At 34.7% G+C, this 21,089-nt stretch overlaps 18 non-coding genes across 18 annotated transcripts; all 18 read left to right on the plus strand.

The window, feature by feature from the left end:
• Nucleotides 1–182: 182 nt before the first annotated feature.
• On the plus strand, nt 183–375 carry LOC134703217 (U2 spliceosomal RNA). The gene has a single exon (XR_010104832.1). It is a non-coding gene; the product is annotated as a U2 spliceosomal RNA (small nuclear RNA).
• A 977-nt stretch (nt 376–1,352) lies between these two features.
• LOC134703229 (U2 spliceosomal RNA) lies at nt 1,353–1,545 on the plus strand. Its single transcript, XR_010104843.1, has one exon. It is a non-coding gene; the product is annotated as a U2 spliceosomal RNA (small nuclear RNA).
• Nucleotides 1,546–2,522: 977 nt separating this feature from the next.
• On the plus strand, nt 2,523–2,715 carry LOC134703242 (U2 spliceosomal RNA). Its single transcript, XR_010104854.1, has one exon. It is a non-coding gene; the product is annotated as a U2 spliceosomal RNA (small nuclear RNA).
• A 977-nt stretch (nt 2,716–3,692) lies between these two features.
• On the plus strand, nt 3,693–3,885 carry LOC134703243 (U2 spliceosomal RNA). The gene has a single exon (XR_010104855.1). It is a non-coding gene; the product is annotated as a U2 spliceosomal RNA (small nuclear RNA).
• Nucleotides 3,886–4,863: 978 nt separating this feature from the next.
• LOC134703244 (U2 spliceosomal RNA) lies at nt 4,864–5,056 on the plus strand. Its single transcript, XR_010104856.1, has one exon. It is a non-coding gene; the product is annotated as a U2 spliceosomal RNA (small nuclear RNA).
• Nucleotides 5,057–6,034: 978 nt separating this feature from the next.
• LOC134703218 (U2 spliceosomal RNA) lies at nt 6,035–6,227 on the plus strand. The gene has a single exon (XR_010104833.1). It is a non-coding gene; the product is annotated as a U2 spliceosomal RNA (small nuclear RNA).
• Nucleotides 6,228–7,204: 977 nt separating this feature from the next.
• Nucleotides 7,205–7,397, plus strand: LOC134703220 (U2 spliceosomal RNA). The gene has a single exon (XR_010104834.1). It is a non-coding gene; the product is annotated as a U2 spliceosomal RNA (small nuclear RNA).
• A 978-nt stretch (nt 7,398–8,375) lies between these two features.
• Nucleotides 8,376–8,568, plus strand: LOC134703221 (U2 spliceosomal RNA). The gene has a single exon (XR_010104835.1). It is a non-coding gene; the product is annotated as a U2 spliceosomal RNA (small nuclear RNA).
• Nucleotides 8,569–9,546: 978 nt separating this feature from the next.
• Nucleotides 9,547–9,739, plus strand: LOC134703222 (U2 spliceosomal RNA). The gene has a single exon (XR_010104836.1). It is a non-coding gene; the product is annotated as a U2 spliceosomal RNA (small nuclear RNA).
• A 977-nt stretch (nt 9,740–10,716) lies between these two features.
• LOC134703223 (U2 spliceosomal RNA) lies at nt 10,717–10,909 on the plus strand. The gene has a single exon (XR_010104837.1). It is a non-coding gene; the product is annotated as a U2 spliceosomal RNA (small nuclear RNA).
• A 977-nt stretch (nt 10,910–11,886) lies between these two features.
• LOC134703240 (U2 spliceosomal RNA) lies at nt 11,887–12,079 on the plus strand. The gene has a single exon (XR_010104853.1). It is a non-coding gene; the product is annotated as a U2 spliceosomal RNA (small nuclear RNA).
• A 977-nt stretch (nt 12,080–13,056) lies between these two features.
• LOC134703224 (U2 spliceosomal RNA) lies at nt 13,057–13,249 on the plus strand. Its single transcript, XR_010104838.1, has one exon. It is a non-coding gene; the product is annotated as a U2 spliceosomal RNA (small nuclear RNA).
• Nucleotides 13,250–14,226: 977 nt separating this feature from the next.
• Nucleotides 14,227–14,419, plus strand: LOC134703225 (U2 spliceosomal RNA). The gene has a single exon (XR_010104839.1). It is a non-coding gene; the product is annotated as a U2 spliceosomal RNA (small nuclear RNA).
• A 977-nt stretch (nt 14,420–15,396) lies between these two features.
• LOC134703226 (U2 spliceosomal RNA) lies at nt 15,397–15,589 on the plus strand. The gene has a single exon (XR_010104840.1). It is a non-coding gene; the product is annotated as a U2 spliceosomal RNA (small nuclear RNA).
• A 977-nt stretch (nt 15,590–16,566) lies between these two features.
• On the plus strand, nt 16,567–16,759 carry LOC134703227 (U2 spliceosomal RNA). The gene has a single exon (XR_010104841.1). It is a non-coding gene; the product is annotated as a U2 spliceosomal RNA (small nuclear RNA).
• Nucleotides 16,760–17,736: 977 nt separating this feature from the next.
• Nucleotides 17,737–17,929, plus strand: LOC134703228 (U2 spliceosomal RNA). The gene has a single exon (XR_010104842.1). It is a non-coding gene; the product is annotated as a U2 spliceosomal RNA (small nuclear RNA).
• A 977-nt stretch (nt 17,930–18,906) lies between these two features.
• Nucleotides 18,907–19,099, plus strand: LOC134703231 (U2 spliceosomal RNA). The gene has a single exon (XR_010104844.1). It is a non-coding gene; the product is annotated as a U2 spliceosomal RNA (small nuclear RNA).
• Nucleotides 19,100–20,076: 977 nt separating this feature from the next.
• On the plus strand, nt 20,077–20,269 carry LOC134703232 (U2 spliceosomal RNA). Its single transcript, XR_010104845.1, has one exon. It is a non-coding gene; the product is annotated as a U2 spliceosomal RNA (small nuclear RNA).
• Nucleotides 20,270–21,089: the final 820 nt, after the last annotated feature.

Below are 21,089 nucleotides of genomic sequence, written 5' to 3' on the forward strand. Positions count from 1 at the left end.
CAGTTTTGTCATGCAGAAATCGTTTCATGCTGTTGGGTAATTAAAGCAAAGCAAGATCTCGTGTTTCGTGTGCTTTTTGTATATACATTTGCAAAATTTGTGTAGCTTGTTTTAAAATTAAAACACCGTGTCTGAGTAAGACATAGGATTTATAGGCTTTGGAAACTCGGAAACATTTGAGTATCGCTTCTCGGCCTTTTGGCTAAGATCAAAGTGTAGTATCTGTTCTTATCAGCTTAATATCTGATACGTACCCCATGTGGGTACTTCGATATTAAACTGATTTTTGCAACTAGGTGAGATGTTAGGTGCTTGCACCGCTCTTGCCACGAGTTGGCCTGGTATTGCAGTACCTCCAGGATCGGCTCACTCCCCATTTCGGGGAGAAAATTAAAATAGAAAAATAGCTCCTTCTATAGTCTGAGAAACAGCCCCAGTAAAATATTCTCTAATACTTTTTCTATATTATTTTATGTTATGTATTGTATAGTTTTACTCATTGTTGTAAATTAATTCTACTTCTCGCGCATGTAAAATAAATCGCATATTATTTTATTTGTTTATGTCTGTTCTCTGAAAAGTATTTTTTTCTTTTCTAATAATGTGATGGGTTTTTTTTTTTCTCTTTCTCTCTCTCGCTTGTATTCATAACAGCATATGTCAGTGTAATAATGTATTCTCGTTCCTTTAAAACAAACTCTATATAAATTTTTAGCGTTACGGAAAAACGCGGGGAAAAGAATTACGTCCCCTTCTACTGTTTCAATCATCGTTAATAGCGACGTCGCCTCAGAACGAGGGCAAACGATGGAAACTACAGTCGGCCGGTAAGTTTTTTCCTCCTTTTAAAATTAATTTAAACATAGCTGTACCGGTTAATTCCTTTAAAAAATAGAACAGATGAACTGTTTGTGTGTTTTTTATTTAAACGACAGAGTGAAAAGTCCGTGCTGATTGTGAAAAAGCGTTGAATTTATTTTGTGATCAATGAAATTTTCAAGGCTTTGAAATCTGCGTTCGTCGGACATAGAATGAATTAAAATTGTCATGTTGTTTTGTTCGATTAAGATTAAATACGAATACGTATACGTATGACATACGTTTAAAAATGCATTCTCCCTTTTATTGCGACTTGCCGTATTTCACAAGCCGCTTTTTTTATTTTCACACCAGTTTTGTCATGCAGAAATCGTTTCATGCTGTTGGGTAATTAAAGCAAAGCAAGATCTCGTGTTTCGTGTGCTTTTTGTATATACATTTGCAAAATTTGTGTAGCTTGTTTTAAAATTAAAACACCGTGTCTGAGTAAGACATAGGATTTATAGGCTTTGGAAACTCGGAAACATTTGAGTATCGCTTCTCGGCCTTTTGGCTAAGATCAAAGTGTAGTATCTGTTCTTATCAGCTTAATATCTGATACGTACCCCATGTGGGTACTTCGATATTAAACTGATTTTTGCAACTAGGTGAGATGTTAGGTGCTTGCACCGCTCTTGCCACGAGTTGGCCTGGTATTGCAGTACCTCCAGGATCGGCTCACTCCCCATTTCGGGGAGAAAATTAAAATAGAAAAATAGCTCCTTCTATAGTCTGAGAAACAGCCCCAGTAAAATATTCTCTAATACTTTTTCTATATTATTTTATGTTATGTATTGTATAGTTTTACTCATTGTTGTAAATTAATTCTACTTCTCGCGCATGTAAAATAAATCGCATATTATTTTATTTGTTTATGTCTGTTCTCTGAAAAGTATTTTTTTCTTTTCTAATAATGTGATGGGTTTTTTTTTTTCTCTTTCTCTCTCTCGCTTGTATTCATAACAGCATATGTCAGTGTAATAATGTATTCTCGTTCCTTTAAAACAAACTCTATATAAATTTTTAGCGTTACGGAAAAACGCGGGGAAAAGAATTACGTCCCCTTCTACTGTTTCAATCATCGTTAATAGCGACGTCGCCTCAGAACGAGGGCAAACGATGGAAACTACAGTCGGCCGGTAAGTTTTTTCCTCCTTTTAAAATTAATTTAAACATAGCTGTACCGGTTAATTCCTTTAAAAAATAGAACAGATGAACTGTTTGTGTGTTTTTTATTTAAACGACAGAGTGAAAAGTCCGTGCTGATTGTGAAAAAGCGTTGAATTTATTTTGTGATCAATGAAATTTTCAAGGCTTTGAAATCTGCGTTCGTCGGACATAGAATGAATTAAAATTGTCATGTTGTTTTGTTCGATTAAGATTAAATACGAATACGTATACGTATGACATACGTTTAAAAATGCATTCTCCCTTTTATTGCGACTTGCCGTATTTCACAAGCCGCTTTTTTTATTTTCACACCAGTTTTGTCATGCAGAAATCGTTTCATGCTGTTGGGTAATTAAAGCAAAGCAAGATCTCGTGTTTCGTGTGCTTTTTGTATATACATTTGCAAAATTTGTGTAGCTTGTTTTAAAATTAAAACACCGTGTCTGAGTAAGACATAGGATTTATAGGCTTTGGAAACTCGGAAACATTTGAGTATCGCTTCTCGGCCTTTTGGCTAAGATCAAAGTGTAGTATCTGTTCTTATCAGCTTAATATCTGATACGTACCCCATGTGGGTACTTCGATATTAAACTGATTTTTGCAACTAGGTGAGATGTTAGGTGCTTGCACCGCTCTTGCCACGAGTTGGCCTGGTATTGCAGTACCTCCAGGATCGGCTCACTCCCCATTTCGGGGAGAAAATTAAAATAGAAAAATAGCTCCTTCTATAGTCTGAGAAACAGCCCCAGTAAAATATTCTCTAATACTTTTTCTATATTATTTTATGTTATGTATTGTATAGTTTTACTCATTGTTGTAAATTAATTCTACTTCTCGCGCATGTAAAATAAATCGCATATTATTTTATTTGTTTATGTCTGTTCTCTGAAAAGTATTTTTTTCTTTTCTAATAATGTGATGGGTTTTTTTTTTTCTCTTTCTCTCTCTCGCTTGTATTCATAACAGCATATGTCAGTGTAATAATGTATTCTCGTTCCTTTAAAACAAACTCTATATAAATTTTTAGCGTTACGGAAAAACGCGGGGAAAAGAATTACGTCCCCTTCTACTGTTTCAATCATCGTTAATAGCGACGTCGCCTCAGAACGAGGGCAAACGATGGAAACTACAGTCGGCCGGTAAGTTTTTTCCTCCTTTTAAAATTAATTTAAACATAGCTGTACCGGTTAATTCCTTTAAAAAATAGAACAGATGAACTGTTTGTGTGTTTTTTATTTAAACGACAGAGTGAAAAGTCCGTGCTGATTGTGAAAAAGCGTTGAATTTATTTTGTGATCAATGAAATTTTCAAGGCTTTGAAATCTGCGTTCGTCGGACATAGAATGAATTAAAATTGTCATGTTGTTTTGTTCGATTAAGATTAAATACGAATACGTATACGTATGACATACGTTTAAAAATGCATTCTCCCTTTTATTGCGACTTGCCGTATTTCACAAGCCGCTTTTTTTATTTTCACACCAGTTTTGTCATGCAGAAATCGTTTCATGCTGTTGGGTAATTAAAGCAAAGCAAGATCTCGTGTTTCGTGTGCTTTTTGTATATACATTTGCAAAATTTGTGTAGCTTGTTTTAAAATTAAAACACCGTGTCTGAGTAAGACATAGGATTTATAGGCTTTGGAAACTCGGAAACATTTGAGTATCGCTTCTCGGCCTTTTGGCTAAGATCAAAGTGTAGTATCTGTTCTTATCAGCTTAATATCTGATACGTACCCCATGTGGGTACTTCGATATTAAACTGATTTTTGCAACTAGGTGAGATGTTAGGTGCTTGCACCGCTCTTGCCACGAGTTGGCCTGGTATTGCAGTACCTCCAGGATCGGCTCACTCCCCATTTCGGGGAGAAAATTAAAATAGAAAAATAGCTCCTTCTATAGTCTGAGAAACAGCCCCAGTAAAATATTCTCTAATACTTTTTCTATATTATTTTATGTTATGTATTGTATAGTTTTACTCATTGTTGTAAATTAATTCTACTTCTCGCGCATGTAAAATAAATCGCATATTATTTTATTTGTTTATGTCTGTTCTCTGAAAAGTATTTTTTTCTTTTCTAATAATGTGATGGGTTTTTTTTTTTTCTCTTTCTCTCTCTCGCTTGTATTCATAACAGCATATGTCAGTGTAATAATGTATTCTCGTTCCTTTAAAACAAACTCTATATAAATTTTTAGCGTTACGGAAAAACGCGGGGAAAAGAATTACGTCCCCTTCTACTGTTTCAATCATCGTTAATAGCGACGTCGCCTCAGAACGAGGGCAAACGATGGAAACTACAGTCGGCCGGTAAGTTTTTTCCTCCTTTTAAAATTAATTTAAACATAGCTGTACCGGTTAATTCCTTTAAAAAATAGAACAGATGAACTGTTTGTGTGTTTTTTATTTAAACGACAGAGTGAAAAGTCCGTGCTGATTGTGAAAAAGCGTTGAATTTATTTTGTGATCAATGAAATTTTCAAGGCTTTGAAATCTGCGTTCGTCGGACATAGAATGAATTAAAATTGTCATGTTGTTTTGTTCGATTAAGATTAAATACGAATACGTATACGTATGACATACGTTTAAAAATGCATTCTCCCTTTTATTGCGACTTGCCGTATTTCACAAGCCGCTTTTTTTATTTTCACACCAGTTTTGTCATGCAGAAATCGTTTCATGCTGTTGGGTAATTAAAGCAAAGCAAGATCTCGTGTTTCGTGTGCTTTTTGTATATACATTTGCAAAATTTGTGTAGCTTGTTTTAAAATTAAAACACCGTGTCTGAGTAAGACATAGGATTTATAGGCTTTGGAAACTCGGAAACATTTGAGTATCGCTTCTCGGCCTTTTGGCTAAGATCAAAGTGTAGTATCTGTTCTTATCAGCTTAATATCTGATACGTACCCCATGTGGGTACTTCGATATTAAACTGATTTTTGCAACTAGGTGAGATGTTAGGTGCTTGCACCGCTCTTGCCACGAGTTGGCCTGGTATTGCAGTACCTCCAGGATCGGCTCACTCCCCATTTCGGGGAGAAAATTAAAATAGAAAAATAGCTCCTTCTATAGTCTGAGAAACAGCCCCAGTAAAATATTCTCTAATACTTTTTCTATATTATTTTATGTTATGTATTGTATAGTTTTACTCATTGTTGTAAATTAATTCTACTTCTCGCGCATGTAAAATAAATCGCATATTATTTTATTTGTTTATGTCTGTTCTCTGAAAAGTATTTTTTTCTTTTCTAATAATGTGATGGGTTTTTTTTTTTTCTCTTTCTCTCTCTCGCTTGTATTCATAACAGCATATGTCAGTGTAATAATGTATTCTCGTTCCTTTAAAACAAACTCTATATAAATTTTTAGCGTTACGGAAAAACGCGGGGAAAAGAATTACGTCCCCTTCTACTGTTTCAATCATCGTTAATAGCGACGTCGCCTCAGAACGAGGGCAAACGATGGAAACTACAGTCGGCCGGTAAGTTTTTTCCTCCTTTTAAAATTAATTTAAACATAGCTGTACCGGTTAATTCCTTTAAAAAATAGAACAGATGAACTGTTTGTGTGTTTTTTATTTAAACGACAGAGTGAAAAGTCCGTGCTGATTGTGAAAAAGCGTTGAATTTATTTTGTGATCAATGAAATTTTCAAGGCTTTGAAATCTGCGTTCGTCGGACATAGAATGAATTAAAATTGTCATGTTGTTTTGTTCGATTAAGATTAAATACGAATACGTATACGTATGACATACGTTTAAAAATGCATTCTCCCTTTTATTGCGACTTGCCGTATTTCACAAGCCGCTTTTTTTATTTTCACACCAGTTTTGTCATGCAGAAATCGTTTCATGCTGTTGGGTAATTAAAGCAAAGCAAGATCTCGTGTTTCGTGTGCTTTTTGTATATACATTTGCAAAATTTGTGTAGCTTGTTTTAAAATTAAAACACCGTGTCTGAGTAAGACATAGGATTTATAGGCTTTGGAAACTCGGAAACATTTGAGTATCGCTTCTCGGCCTTTTGGCTAAGATCAAAGTGTAGTATCTGTTCTTATCAGCTTAATATCTGATACGTACCCCATGTGGGTACTTCGATATTAAACTGATTTTTGCAACTAGGTGAGATGTTAGGTGCTTGCACCGCTCTTGCCACGAGTTGGCCTGGTATTGCAGTACCTCCAGGATCGGCTCACTCCCCATTTCGGGGAGAAAATTAAAATAGAAAAATAGCTCCTTCTATAGTCTGAGAAACAGCCCCAGTAAAATATTCTCTAATACTTTTTCTATATTATTTTATGTTATGTATTGTATAGTTTTACTCATTGTTGTAAATTAATTCTACTTCTCGCGCATGTAAAATAAATCGCATATTATTTTATTTGTTTATGTCTGTTCTCTGAAAAGTATTTTTTTCTTTTCTAATAATGTGATGGGTTTTTTTTTTTCTCTTTCTCTCTCTCGCTTGTATTCATAACAGCATATGTCAGTGTAATAATGTATTCTCGTTCCTTTAAAACAAACTCTATATAAATTTTTAGCGTTACGGAAAAACGCGGGGAAAAGAATTACGTCCCCTTCTACTGTTTCAATCATCGTTAATAGCGACGTCGCCTCAGAACGAGGGCAAACGATGGAAACTACAGTCGGCCGGTAAGTTTTTTCCTCCTTTTAAAATTAATTTAAACATAGCTGTACCGGTTAATTCCTTTAAAAAATAGAACAGATGAACTGTTTGTGTGTTTTTTATTTAAACGACAGAGTGAAAAGTCCGTGCTGATTGTGAAAAAGCGTTGAATTTATTTTGTGATCAATGAAATTTTCAAGGCTTTGAAATCTGCGTTCGTCGGACATAGAATGAATTAAAATTGTCATGTTGTTTTGTTCGATTAAGATTAAATACGAATACGTATACGTATGACATACGTTTAAAAATGCATTCTCCCTTTTATTGCGACTTGCCGTATTTCACAAGCCGCTTTTTTTATTTTCACACCAGTTTTGTCATGCAGAAATCGTTTCATGCTGTTGGGTAATTAAAGCAAAGCAAGATCTCGTGTTTCGTGTGCTTTTTGTATATACATTTGCAAAATTTGTGTAGCTTGTTTTAAAATTAAAACACCGTGTCTGAGTAAGACATAGGATTTATAGGCTTTGGAAACTCGGAAACATTTGAGTATCGCTTCTCGGCCTTTTGGCTAAGATCAAAGTGTAGTATCTGTTCTTATCAGCTTAATATCTGATACGTACCCCATGTGGGTACTTCGATATTAAACTGATTTTTGCAACTAGGTGAGATGTTAGGTGCTTGCACCGCTCTTGCCACGAGTTGGCCTGGTATTGCAGTACCTCCAGGATCGGCTCACTCCCCATTTCGGGGAGAAAATTAAAATAGAAAAATAGCTCCTTCTATAGTCTGAGAAACAGCCCCAGTAAAATATTCTCTAATACTTTTTCTATATTATTTTATGTTATGTATTGTATAGTTTTACTCATTGTTGTAAATTAATTCTACTTCTCGCGCATGTAAAATAAATCGCATATTATTTTATTTGTTTATGTCTGTTCTCTGAAAAGTATTTTTTTCTTTTCTAATAATGTGATGGGTTTTTTTTTTTTCTCTTTCTCTCTCTCGCTTGTATTCATAACAGCATATGTCAGTGTAATAATGTATTCTCGTTCCTTTAAAACAAACTCTATATAAATTTTTAGCGTTACGGAAAAACGCGGGGAAAAGAATTACGTCCCCTTCTACTGTTTCAATCATCGTTAATAGCGACGTCGCCTCAGAACGAGGGCAAACGATGGAAACTACAGTCGGCCGGTAAGTTTTTTCCTCCTTTTAAAATTAATTTAAACATAGCTGTACCGGTTAATTCCTTTAAAAAATAGAACAGATGAACTGTTTGTGTGTTTTTTATTTAAACGACAGAGTGAAAAGTCCGTGCTGATTGTGAAAAAGCGTTGAATTTATTTTGTGATCAATGAAATTTTCAAGGCTTTGAAATCTGCGTTCGTCGGACATAGAATGAATTAAAATTGTCATGTTGTTTTGTTCGATTAAGATTAAATACGAATACGTATACGTATGACATACGTTTAAAAATGCATTCTCCCTTTTATTGCGACTTGCCGTATTTCACAAGCCGCTTTTTTTATTTTCACACCAGTTTTGTCATGCAGAAATCGTTTCATGCTGTTGGGTAATTAAAGCAAAGCAAGATCTCGTGTTTCGTGTGCTTTTTGTATATACATTTGCAAAATTTGTGTAGCTTGTTTTAAAATTAAAACACCGTGTCTGAGTAAGACATAGGATTTATAGGCTTTGGAAACTCGGAAACATTTGAGTATCGCTTCTCGGCCTTTTGGCTAAGATCAAAGTGTAGTATCTGTTCTTATCAGCTTAATATCTGATACGTACCCCATGTGGGTACTTCGATATTAAACTGATTTTTGCAACTAGGTGAGATGTTAGGTGCTTGCACCGCTCTTGCCACGAGTTGGCCTGGTATTGCAGTACCTCCAGGATCGGCTCACTCCCCATTTCGGGGAGAAAATTAAAATAGAAAAATAGCTCCTTCTATAGTCTGAGAAACAGCCCCAGTAAAATATTCTCTAATACTTTTTCTATATTATTTTATGTTATGTATTGTATAGTTTTACTCATTGTTGTAAATTAATTCTACTTCTCGCGCATGTAAAATAAATCGCATATTATTTTATTTGTTTATGTCTGTTCTCTGAAAAGTATTTTTTTCTTTTCTAATAATGTGATGGGTTTTTTTTTTTTCTCTTTCTCTCTCTCGCTTGTATTCATAACAGCATATGTCAGTGTAATAATGTATTCTCGTTCCTTTAAAACAAACTCTATATAAATTTTTAGCGTTACGGAAAAACGCGGGGAAAAGAATTACGTCCCCTTCTACTGTTTCAATCATCGTTAATAGCGACGTCGCCTCAGAACGAGGGCAAACGATGGAAACTACAGTCGGCCGGTAAGTTTTTTCCTCCTTTTAAAATTAATTTAAACATAGCTGTACCGGTTAATTCCTTTAAAAAATAGAACAGATGAACTGTTTGTGTGTTTTTTATTTAAACGACAGAGTGAAAAGTCCGTGCTGATTGTGAAAAAGCGTTGAATTTATTTTGTGATCAATGAAATTTTCAAGGCTTTGAAATCTGCGTTCGTCGGACATAGAATGAATTAAAATTGTCATGTTGTTTTGTTCGATTAAGATTAAATACGAATACGTATACGTATGACATACGTTTAAAAATGCATTCTCCCTTTTATTGCGACTTGCCGTATTTCACAAGCCGCTTTTTTTATTTTCACACCAGTTTTGTCATGCAGAAATCGTTTCATGCTGTTGGGTAATTAAAGCAAAGCAAGATCTCGTGTTTCGTGTGCTTTTTGTATATACATTTGCAAAATTTGTGTAGCTTGTTTTAAAATTAAAACACCGTGTCTGAGTAAGACATAGGATTTATAGGCTTTGGAAACTCGGAAACATTTGAGTATCGCTTCTCGGCCTTTTGGCTAAGATCAAAGTGTAGTATCTGTTCTTATCAGCTTAATATCTGATACGTACCCCATGTGGGTACTTCGATATTAAACTGATTTTTGCAACTAGGTGAGATGTTAGGTGCTTGCACCGCTCTTGCCACGAGTTGGCCTGGTATTGCAGTACCTCCAGGATCGGCTCACTCCCCATTTCGGGGAGAAAATTAAAATAGAAAAATAGCTCCTTCTATAGTCTGAGAAACAGCCCCAGTAAAATATTCTCTAATACTTTTTCTATATTATTTTATGTTATGTATTGTATAGTTTTACTCATTGTTGTAAATTAATTCTACTTCTCGCGCATGTAAAATAAATCGCATATTATTTTATTTGTTTATGTCTGTTCTCTGAAAAGTATTTTTTTCTTTTCTAATAATGTGATGGGTTTTTTTTTTTCTCTTTCTCTCTCTCGCTTGTATTCATAACAGCATATGTCAGTGTAATAATGTATTCTCGTTCCTTTAAAACAAACTCTATATAAATTTTTAGCGTTACGGAAAAACGCGGGGAAAAGAATTACGTCCCCTTCTACTGTTTCAATCATCGTTAATAGCGACGTCGCCTCAGAACGAGGGCAAACGATGGAAACTACAGTCGGCCGGTAAGTTTTTTCCTCCTTTTAAAATTAATTTAAACATAGCTGTACCGGTTAATTCCTTTAAAAAATAGAACAGATGAACTGTTTGTGTGTTTTTTATTTAAACGACAGAGTGAAAAGTCCGTGCTGATTGTGAAAAAGCGTTGAATTTATTTTGTGATCAATGAAATTTTCAAGGCTTTGAAATCTGCGTTCGTCGGACATAGAATGAATTAAAATTGTCATGTTGTTTTGTTCGATTAAGATTAAATACGAATACGTATACGTATGACATACGTTTAAAAATGCATTCTCCCTTTTATTGCGACTTGCCGTATTTCACAAGCCGCTTTTTTTATTTTCACACCAGTTTTGTCATGCAGAAATCGTTTCATGCTGTTGGGTAATTAAAGCAAAGCAAGATCTCGTGTTTCGTGTGCTTTTTGTATATACATTTGCAAAATTTGTGTAGCTTGTTTTAAAATTAAAACACCGTGTCTGAGTAAGACATAGGATTTATAGGCTTTGGAAACTCGGAAACATTTGAGTATCGCTTCTCGGCCTTTTGGCTAAGATCAAAGTGTAGTATCTGTTCTTATCAGCTTAATATCTGATACGTACCCCATGTGGGTACTTCGATATTAAACTGATTTTTGCAACTAGGTGAGATGTTAGGTGCTTGCACCGCTCTTGCCACGAGTTGGCCTGGTATTGCAGTACCTCCAGGATCGGCTCACTCCCCATTTCGGGGAGAAAATTAAAATAGAAAAATAGCTCCTTCTATAGTCTGAGAAACAGCCCCAGTAAAATATTCTCTAATACTTTTTCTATATTATTTTATGTTATGTATTGTATAGTTTTACTCATTGTTGTAAATTAATTCTACTTCTCGCGCATGTAAAATAAATCGCATATTATTTTATTTGTTTATGTCTGTTCTCTGAAAAGTATTTTTTTCTTTTCTAATAATGTGATGGGGGTTTTTTTTTCTCTTTCTCTCTCTCGCTTGTATTCATAACAGCATATGTCAGTGTAATAATGTATTCTCGTTCCTTTAAAACAAACTCTATATAAATTTTTAGCGTTACGGAAAAACGCGGGGAAAAGAATTACGTCCCCTTCTACTGTTTCAATCATCGTTAATAGCGACGTCGCCTCAGAACGAGGGCAAACGATGGAAACTACAGTCGGCCGGTAAGTTTTTTCCTCCTTTTAAAATTAATTTAAACATAGCTGTACCGGTTAATTCCTTTAAAAAATAGAACAGATGAACTGTTTGTGTGTTTTTTATTTAAACGACAGAGTGAAAAGTCCGTGCTGATTGTGAAAAAGCGTTGAATTTATTTTGTGATCAATGAAATTTTCAAGGCTTTGAAATCTGCGTTCGTCGGACATAGAATGAATTAAAATTGTCATGTTGTTTTGTTCGATTAAGATTAAATACGAATACGTATACGTATGACATACGTTTAAAAATGCATTCTCCCTTTTATTGCGACTTGCCGTATTTCACAAGCCGCTTTTTTTATTTTCACACCAGTTTTGTCATGCAGAAATCGTTTCATGCTGTTGGGTAATTAAAGCAAAGCAAGATCTCGTGTTTCGTGTGCTTTTTGTATATACATTTGCAAAATTTGTGTAGCTTGTTTTAAAATTAAAACACCGTGTCTGAGTAAGACATAGGATTTATAGGCTTTGGAAACTCGGAAACATTTGAGTATCGCTTCTCGGCCTTTTGGCTAAGATCAAAGTGTAGTATCTGTTCTTATCAGCTTAATATCTGATACGTACCCCATGTGGGTACTTCGATATTAAACTGATTTTTGCAACTAGGTGAGATGTTAGGTGCTTGCACCGCTCTTGCCACGAGTTGGCCTGGTATTGCAGTACCTCCAGGATCGACTCACTCCCCATTTCGGGGAGAAAATTAAAATAGAAAAATAGCTCCTTCTATAGTCTGAGAAACAGCCCCAGTAAAATATTCTCTAATACTTTTTCTATATTATTTTATGTTATGTATTGTATAGTTTTACTCATTGTTGTAAATTAATTCTACTTCTCGCGCATGTAAAATAAATCGCATATTATTTTATTTGTTTATGTCTGTTCTCTGAAAAGTATTTTTTTCTTTTCTAATAATGTGATGGGTTTTTTTTTTTCTCTTTCTCTCTCTCGCTTGTATTCATAACAGCATATGTCAGTGTAATAATGTATTCTCGTTCCTTTAAAACAAACTCTATATAAATTTTTAGCGTTACGGAAAAACGCGGGGAAAAGAATTACGTCCCCTTCTACTGTTTCAATCATCGTTAATAGCGACGTCGCCTCAGAACGAGGGCAAACGATGGAAACTACAGTCGGCCGGTAAGTTTTTTCCTCCTTTTAAAATTAATTTAAACATAGCTGTACCGGTTAATTCCTTTAAAAAATAGAACAGATGAACTGTTTGTGTGTTTTTTATTTAAACGACAGAGTGAAAAGTCCGTGCTGATTGTGAAAAAGCGTTGAATTTATTTTGTGATCAATGAAATTTTCAAGGCTTTGAAATCTGCGTTCGTCGGACATAGAATGAATTAAAATTGTCATGTTGTTTTGTTCGATTAAGATTAAATACGAATACGTATACGTATGACATACGTTTAAAAATGCATTCTCCCTTTTATTGCGACTTGCCGTATTTCACAAGCCGCTTTTTTTATTTTCACACCAGTTTTGTCATGCAGAAATCGTTTCATGCTGTTGGGTAATTAAAGCAAAGCAAGATCTCGTGTTTCGTGTGCTTTTTGTATATACATTTGCAAAATTTGTGTAGCTTGTTTTAAAATTAAAACACCGTGTCTGAGTAAGACATAGGATTTATAGGCTTTGGAAACTCGGAAACATTTGAGTATCGCTTCTCGGCCTTTTGGCTAAGATCAAAGTGTAGTATCTGTTCTTATCAGCTTAATATCTGATACGTACCCCATGTGGGTACTTCGATATTAAACTGATTTTTGCAACTAGGTGAGATGTTAGGTGCTTGCACCGCTCTTGCCACGAGTTGGCCTGGTATTGCAGTACCTCCAGGATCGGCTCACTCCCCATTTCGGGGAGAAAATTAAAATAGAAAAATAGCTCCTTCTATAGTCTGAGAAACAGCCCCAGTAAAATATTCTCTAATACTTTTTCTATATTATTTTATGTTATGTATTGTATAGTTTTACTCATTGTTGTAAATTAATTCTACTTCTCGCGCATGTAAAATAAATCGCATATTATTTTATTTGTTTATGTCTGTTCTCTGAAAAGTATTTTTTTCTTTTCTAATAATGTGATGGGTTTTTTTTTTTCTCTTTCTCTCTCTCGCTTGTATTCATAACAGCATATGTCAGTGTAATAATGTATTCTCGTTCCTTTAAAACAAACTCTATATAAATTTTTAGCGTTACGGAAAAACGCGGGGAAAAGAATTACGTCCCCTTCTACTGTTTCAATCATCGTTAATAGCGACGTCGCCTCAGAACGAGGGCAAACGATGGAAACTACAGTCGGCCGGTAAGTTTTTTCCTCCTTTTAAAATTAATTTAAACATAGCTGTACCGGTTAATTCCTTTAAAAAATAGAACAGATGAACTGTTTGTGTGTTTTTTATTTAAACGACAGAGTGAAAAGTCCGTGCTGATTGTGAAAAAGCGTTGAATTTATTTTGTGATCAATGAAATTTTCAAGGCTTTGAAATCTGCGTTCGTCGGACATAGAATGAATTAAAATTGTCATGTTGTTTTGTTCGATTAAGATTAAATACGAATACGTATACGTATGACATACGTTTAAAAATGCATTCTCCCTTTTATTGCGACTTGCCGTATTTCACAAGCCGCTTTTTTTATTTTCACACCAGTTTTGTCATGCAGAAATCGTTTCATGCTGTTGGGTAATTAAAGCAAAGCAAGATCTCGTGTTTCGTGTGCTTTTTGTATATACATTTGCAAAATTTGTGTAGCTTGTTTTAAAATTAAAACACCGTGTCTGAGTAAGACATAGGATTTATAGGCTTTGGAAACTCGGAAACATTTGAGTATCGCTTCTCGGCCTTTTGGCTAAGATCAAAGTGTAGTATCTGTTCTTATCAGCTTAATATCTGATACGTACCCCATGTGGGTACTTCGATATTAAACTGATTTTTGCAACTAGGTGAGATGTTAGGTGCTTGCACCGCTCTTGCCACGAGTTGGCCTGGTATTGCAGTACCTCCAGGATCGGCTCACTCCCCATTTCGGGGAGAAAATTAAAATAGAAAAATAGCTCCTTCTATAGTCTGAGAAACAGCCCCAGTAAAATATTCTCTAATACTTTTTCTATATTATTTTATGTTATGTATTGTATAGTTTTACTCATTGTTGTAAATTAATTCTACTTCTCGCGCATGTAAAATAAATCGCATATTATTTTATTTGTTTATGTCTGTTCTCTGAAAAGTATTTTTTTCTTTTCTAATAATGTGATGGGTTTTTTTTTTTCTCTTTCTCTCTCTCGCTTGTATTCATAACAGCATATGTCAGTGTAATAATGTATTCTCGTTCCTTTAAAACAAACTCTATATAAATTTTTAGCGTTACGGAAAAACGCGGGGAAAAGAATTACGTCCCCTTCTACTGTTTCAATCATCGTTAATAGCGACGTCGCCTCAGAACGAGGGCAAACGATGGAAACTACAGTCGGCCGGTAAGTTTTTTCCTCCTTTTAAAATTAATTTAAACATAGCTGTACCGGTTAATTCCTTTAAAAAATAGAACAGATGAACTGTTTGTGTGTTTTTTATTTAAACGACAGAGTGAAAAGTCCGTGCTGATTGTGAAAAAGCGTTGAATTTATTTTGTGATCAATGAAATTTTCAAGGCTTTGAAATCTGCGTTCGTCGGACATAGAATGAATTAAAATTGTCATGTTGTTTTGTTCGATTAAGATTAAATACGAATACGTATACGTATGACATACGTTTAAAAATGCATTCTCCCTTTTATTGCGACTTGCCGTATTTCACAAGCCGCTTTTTTTATTTTCACACCAGTTTTGTCATGCAGAAATCGTTTCATGCTGTTGGGTAATTAAAGCAAAGCAAGATCTCGTGTTTCGTGTGCTTTTTGTATATACATTTGCAAAATTTGTGTAGCTTGTTTTAAAATTAAAACACCGTGTCTGAGTAAGACATAGGATTTATAGGCTTTGGAAACTCGGAAACATTTGAGTATCGCTTCTCGGCCTTTTGGCTAAGATCAAAGTGTAGTATCTGTTCTTATCAGCTTAATATCTGATACGTACCCCATGTGGGTACTTCGATATTAAACTGATTTTTGCAACTAGGTGAGATGTTAGGTGCTTGCACCGCTCTTGCCACGAGTTGGCCTGGTATTGCAGTACCTCCAGGATCGGCTCACTCCCCATTTCGGGGAGAAAATTAAAATAGAAAAATAGCTCCTTCTATAGTCTGAGAAACAGCCCCAGTAAAATATTCTCTAATACTTTTTCTATATTATTTTATGTTATGTATTGTATAGTTTTACTCATTGTTGTAAATTAATTCTACTTCTCGCGCATGTAAAATAAATCGCATATTATTTTATTTGTTTATGTCTGTTCTCTGAAAAGTATTTTTTTCTTTTCTAATAATGTGATGGGTTTTTTTTTTTCTCTTTCTCTCTCTCGCTTGTATTCATAACAGCATATGTCAGTGTAATAATGTATTCTCGTTCCTTTAAAACAAACTCTATATAAATTTTTAGCGTTACGGAAAAACGCGGGGAAAAGAATTACGTCCCCTTCTACTGTTTCAATCATCGTTAATAGCGACGTCGCCTCAGAACGAGGGCAAACGATGGAAACTACAGTCGGCCGGTAAGTTTTTTCCTCCTTTTAAAATTAATTTAAACATAGCTGTACCGGTTAATTCCTTTAAAAAATAGAACAGATGAACTGTTTGTGTGTTTTTTATTTAAACGACAGAGTGAAAAGTCCGTGCTGATTGTGAAAAAGCGTTGAATTTATTTTGTGATCAATGAAATTTTCAAGGCTTTGAAATCTGCGTTCGTCGGACATAGAATGAATTAAAATTGTCATGTTGTTTTGTTCGATTAAGATTAAATACGAATACGTATACGTATGACATACGTTTAAAAATGCATTCTCCCTTTTATTGCGACTTGCCGTATTTCACAAGCCGCTTTTTTTATTTTCACACCAGTTTTGTCATGCAGAAATCGTTTCATGCTGTTGGGTAATTAAAGCAAAGCAAGATCTCGTGTTTCGTGTGCTTTTTGTATATACATTTGCAAAATTTGTGTAGCTTGTTTTAAAATTAAAACACCGTGTCTGAGTAAGACATAGGATTTATAGGCTTTGGAAACTCGGAAACATTTGAGTATCGCTTCTCGGCCTTTTGGCTAAGATCAAAGTGTAGTATCTGTTCTTATCAGCTTAATATCTGATACGTACCCCATGTGGGTACTTCGATATTAAACTGATTTTTGCAACTAGGTGAGATGTTAGGTGCTTGCACCGCTCTTGCCACGAGTTGGCCTGGTATTGCAGTACCTCCAGGATCGGCTCACTCCCCATTTCGGGGAGAAAATTAAAATAGAAAAATAGCTCCTTCTATAGTCTGAGAAACAGCCCCAGTAAAATATTCTCTAATACTTTTTCTATATTATTTTATGTTATGTATTGTATAGTTTTACTCATTGTTGTAAATTAATTCTACTTCTCGCGCATGTAAAATAAATCGCATATTATTTTATTTGTTTATGTCTGTTCTCTGAAAAGTATTTTTTTCTTTTCTAATAATGTGATGGGTTTTTTTTTTTCTCTTTCTCTCTCTCGCTTGTATTCATAACAGCATATGTCAGTGTAATAATGTATTCTCGTTCCTTTAAAACAAACTCTATATAAATTTTTAGCGTTACGGAAAAACGCGGGGAAAAGAATTACGTCCCCTTCTACTGTTTCAATCATCGTTAATAGCGACGTCGCCTCAGAACGAGGGCAAACGATGGAAACTACAGTCGGCCGGTAAGTTTTTTCCTCCTTTTAAAATTAATTTAAACATAGCTGTACCGGTTAATTCCTTTAAAAAATAGAACAGATGAACTGTTTGTGTGTTTTTTATTTAAACGACAGAGTGAAAAGTCCGTGCTGATTGTGAAAAAGCGTTGAATTTATTTTGTGATCAATGAAATTTTCAAGGCTTTGAAATCTGCGTTCGTCGGACATAGAATGAATTAAAATTGTCATGTTGTTTTGTTCGATTAAGATTAAATACGAATACGTATACGTATGACATACGTTTAAAAATGCATTCTCCCTTTTATTGCGACTTGCCGTATTTCACAAGCCGCTTTTTTTATTTTCACACCAGTTTTGTCATGCAGAAATCGTTTCATGCTGTTGGGTAATTAAAGCAAAGCAAGATCTCGTGTTTCGTGTGCTTTTTGTATATACATTTGCAAAATTTGTGTAGCTTGTTTTAAAATTAAAACACCGTGTCTGAGTAAGACATAGGATTTATAGGCTTTGGAAACTCGGAAACATTTGAGTATCGCTTCTCGGCCTTTTGGCTAAGATCAAAGTGTAGTATCTGTTCTTATCAGCTTAATATCTGATACGTACCCCATGTGGGTACTTCGATATTAAACTGATTTTTGCAACTAGGTGAGATGTTAGGTGCTTGCACCGCTCTTGCCACGAGTTGGCCTGGTATTGCAGTACCTCCAGGATCGGCTCACTCCCCATTTCGGGGAGAAAATTAAAATAGAAAAATAGCTCCTTCTATAGTCTGAGAAACAGCCCCAGTAAAATATTCTCTAATACTTTTTCTATATTATTTTATGTTATGTATTGTATAGTTTTACTCATTGTTGTAAATTAATTCTACTTCTCGCGCATGTAAAATAAATCGCATATTATTTTATTTGTTTATGTCTGTTCTCTGAAAAGTATTTTTTTCTTTTCTAATAATGTGATGGGTTTTTTTTTTTCTCTTTCTCTCTCTCGCTTGTATTCATAACAGCATATGTCAGTGTAATAATGTATTCTCGTTCCTTTAAAACAAACTCTATATAAATTTTTAGCGTTACGGAAAAACGCGGGGAAAAGAATTACGTCCCCTTCTACTGTTTCAATCATCGTTAATAGCGACGTCGCCTCAGAACGAGGGCAAACGATGGAAACTACAGTCGGCCGGTAAGTTTTTTCCTCCTTTTAAAATTAATTTAAACATAGCTGTACCGGTTAATTCCTTTAAAAAATAGAACAGATGAACTGTTTGTGTGTTTTTTATTTAAACGACAGAGTGAAAAGTCCGTGCTGATTGTGAAAAAGCGTTGAATTTATTTTGTGATCAATGAAATTTTCAAGGCTTTGAAATCTGCGTTCGTCGGACATAGAATGAATTAAAATTGTCATGTTGTTTTGTTCGATTAAGATTAAATACGAATACGTATACGTATGACATACGTTTAAAAATGCATTCTCCCTTTTATTGCGACTTGCCGTATTTCACAAGCCGCTTTTTTTATTTTCACACCAGTTTTGTCATGCAGAAATCGTTTCATGCTGTTGGGTAATTAAAGCAAAGCAAGATCTCGTGTTTCGTGTGCTTTTTGTATATACATTTGCAAAATTTGTGTAGCTTGTTTTAAAATTAAAACACCGTGTCTGAGTAAGACATAGGATTTATAGGCTTTGGAAACTCGGAAACATTTGAGTATCGCTTCTCGGCCTTTTGGCTAAGATCAAAGTGTAGTATCTGTTCTTATCAGCTTAATATCTGATACGTACCCCATGTGGGTACTTCGATATTAAACTGATTTTTGCAACTAGGTGAGATGTTAGGTGCTTGCACCGCTCTTGCCACGAGTTGGCCTGGTATTGCAGTACCTCCAGGATCGGCTCACTCCCCATTTCGGGGAGAAAATTAAAATAGAAAAATAGCTCCTTCTATAGTCTGAGAAACAGCCCCAGTAAAATATTCTCTAATACTTTTTCTATATTATTTTATGTTATGTATTGTATAGTTTTACTCATTGTTGTAAATTAATTCTACTTCTCGCGCATGTAAAATAAATCGCATATTATTTTATTTGTTTATGTCTGTTCTCTGAAAAGTATTTTTTTCTTTTCTAATAATGTGATGGGTTTTTTTTTTTCTCTTTCTCTCTCTCGCTTGTATTCATAACAGCATATGTCAGTGTAATAATGTATTCTCGTTCCTTTAAAACAAACTCTATATAAATTTTTAGCGTTACGGAAAAACGCGGGGAAAAGAATTACGTCCCCTTCTACTGTTTCAATCATCGTTAATAGCGACGTCGCCTCAGAACGAGGGCAAACGATGGAAACTACAGTCGGCCGGTAAGTTTTTTCCTCCTTTTAAAATTAATTTAAACATAGCTGTACCGGTTAATTCCTTTAAAAAATAGAACAGATGAACTGTTTGTGTGTTTTTTATTTAAACGACAGAGTGAAAAGTCCGTGCTGATTGTGAAAAAGCGTTGAATTTATTTTGTGATCAATGAAATTTTCAAGGCTTTGAAATCTGCGTTCGTCGGACATAGAATGAATTAAAATTGTCATGTTGTTTTGTTCGATTAAGATTAAATACGAATACGTATACGTATGACATACGTTTAAAAATGCATTCTCCCTTTTATTGCGACTTGCCGTATTTCACAAGCCGCTTTTTTTATTTTCACACCAGTTTTGTCATGCAGAAATCGTTTCATGCTGTTGGGTAATTAAAGCAAAGCAAGATCTCGTGTTTCGTGTGCTTTTTGTATATACATTTGCAAAATTTGTGTAGCTTGTTTTAAAATTAAAACACCGTGTCTGAGTAAGACATAGGATTTATAGGCTTTGGAAACTCGGAAACATTTGAGTATCGCTTCTCGGCCTTTTGGCTAAGATCAAAGTGTAGTATCTGTTCTTATCAGCTTAATATCTGATACGTACCCCATGTGGGTACTTCGATATTAAACTGATTTTTGCAACTAGGTGAGATGTTAGGTGCTTGCACCGCTCTTGCCACGAGTTGGCCTGGTATTGCAGTACCTCCAGGATCGGCTCACTCCCCATTTCGGGGAGAAAATTAAAATAGAAAAATAGCTCCTTCTATAGTCTGAGAAACAGCCCCAGTAAAATATTCTCTAATACTTTTTCTATATTATTTTATGTTATGTATTGTATAGTTTTACTCATTGTTGTAAATTAATTCTACTTCTCGCGCATGTAAAATAAATCGCATATTATTTTATTTGTTTATGTCTGTTCTCTGAAAAGTATTTTTTTCTTTTCTAATAATGTGATGGTTTTTTTTTTTTCTCTTTCTCTCTCTCGCTTGTATTCATAACAGCATATGTCAGTGTAATAATGTATTCTCGTTCCTTTAAAACAAACTCTATATAAATTTTTAGCGTTACGGAAAAACGCGGGGAAAAGAATTACGTCCCCTTCTACTGTTTCAATCATCGTTAATAGCGACGTCGCCTCAGAACGAGGGCAAACGATGGAAACTACAGTCGGCCGGTAAGTTTTTTCCTCCTTTTAAAATTAATTTAAACATAGCTGTACCGGTTAATTCCTTTAAAAAATAGAACAGATGAACTGTTTGTGTGTTTTTTATTTAAACGACAGAGTGAAAAGTCCGTGCTGATTGTGAAAAAGCGTTGAATTTATTTTGTGATCAATGAAATTTTCAAGGCTTTGAAATCTGCGTTCGTCGGACATAGAATGAATTAAAATTGTCATGTTGTTTTGTTCGATTAAGATTAAATACGAATACGTATACGTATGACATACGTTTAAAAATGCATTCTCCCTTTTATTGCGACTTGCCGTATTTCACAAGCCGCTTTTTTTATTTTCACACCAGTTTTGTCATGCAGAAATCGTTT

This window comes from Mytilus trossulus, unplaced genomic scaffold, assembly GCF_036588685.1.
Source record: "Mytilus trossulus isolate FHL-02 unplaced genomic scaffold, PNRI_Mtr1.1.1.hap1 h1tg000922l__unscaffolded, whole genome shotgun sequence".
NCBI classification, from domain to species: domain Eukaryota; kingdom Metazoa; phylum Mollusca; class Bivalvia; order Mytilida; family Mytilidae; genus Mytilus; species Mytilus trossulus.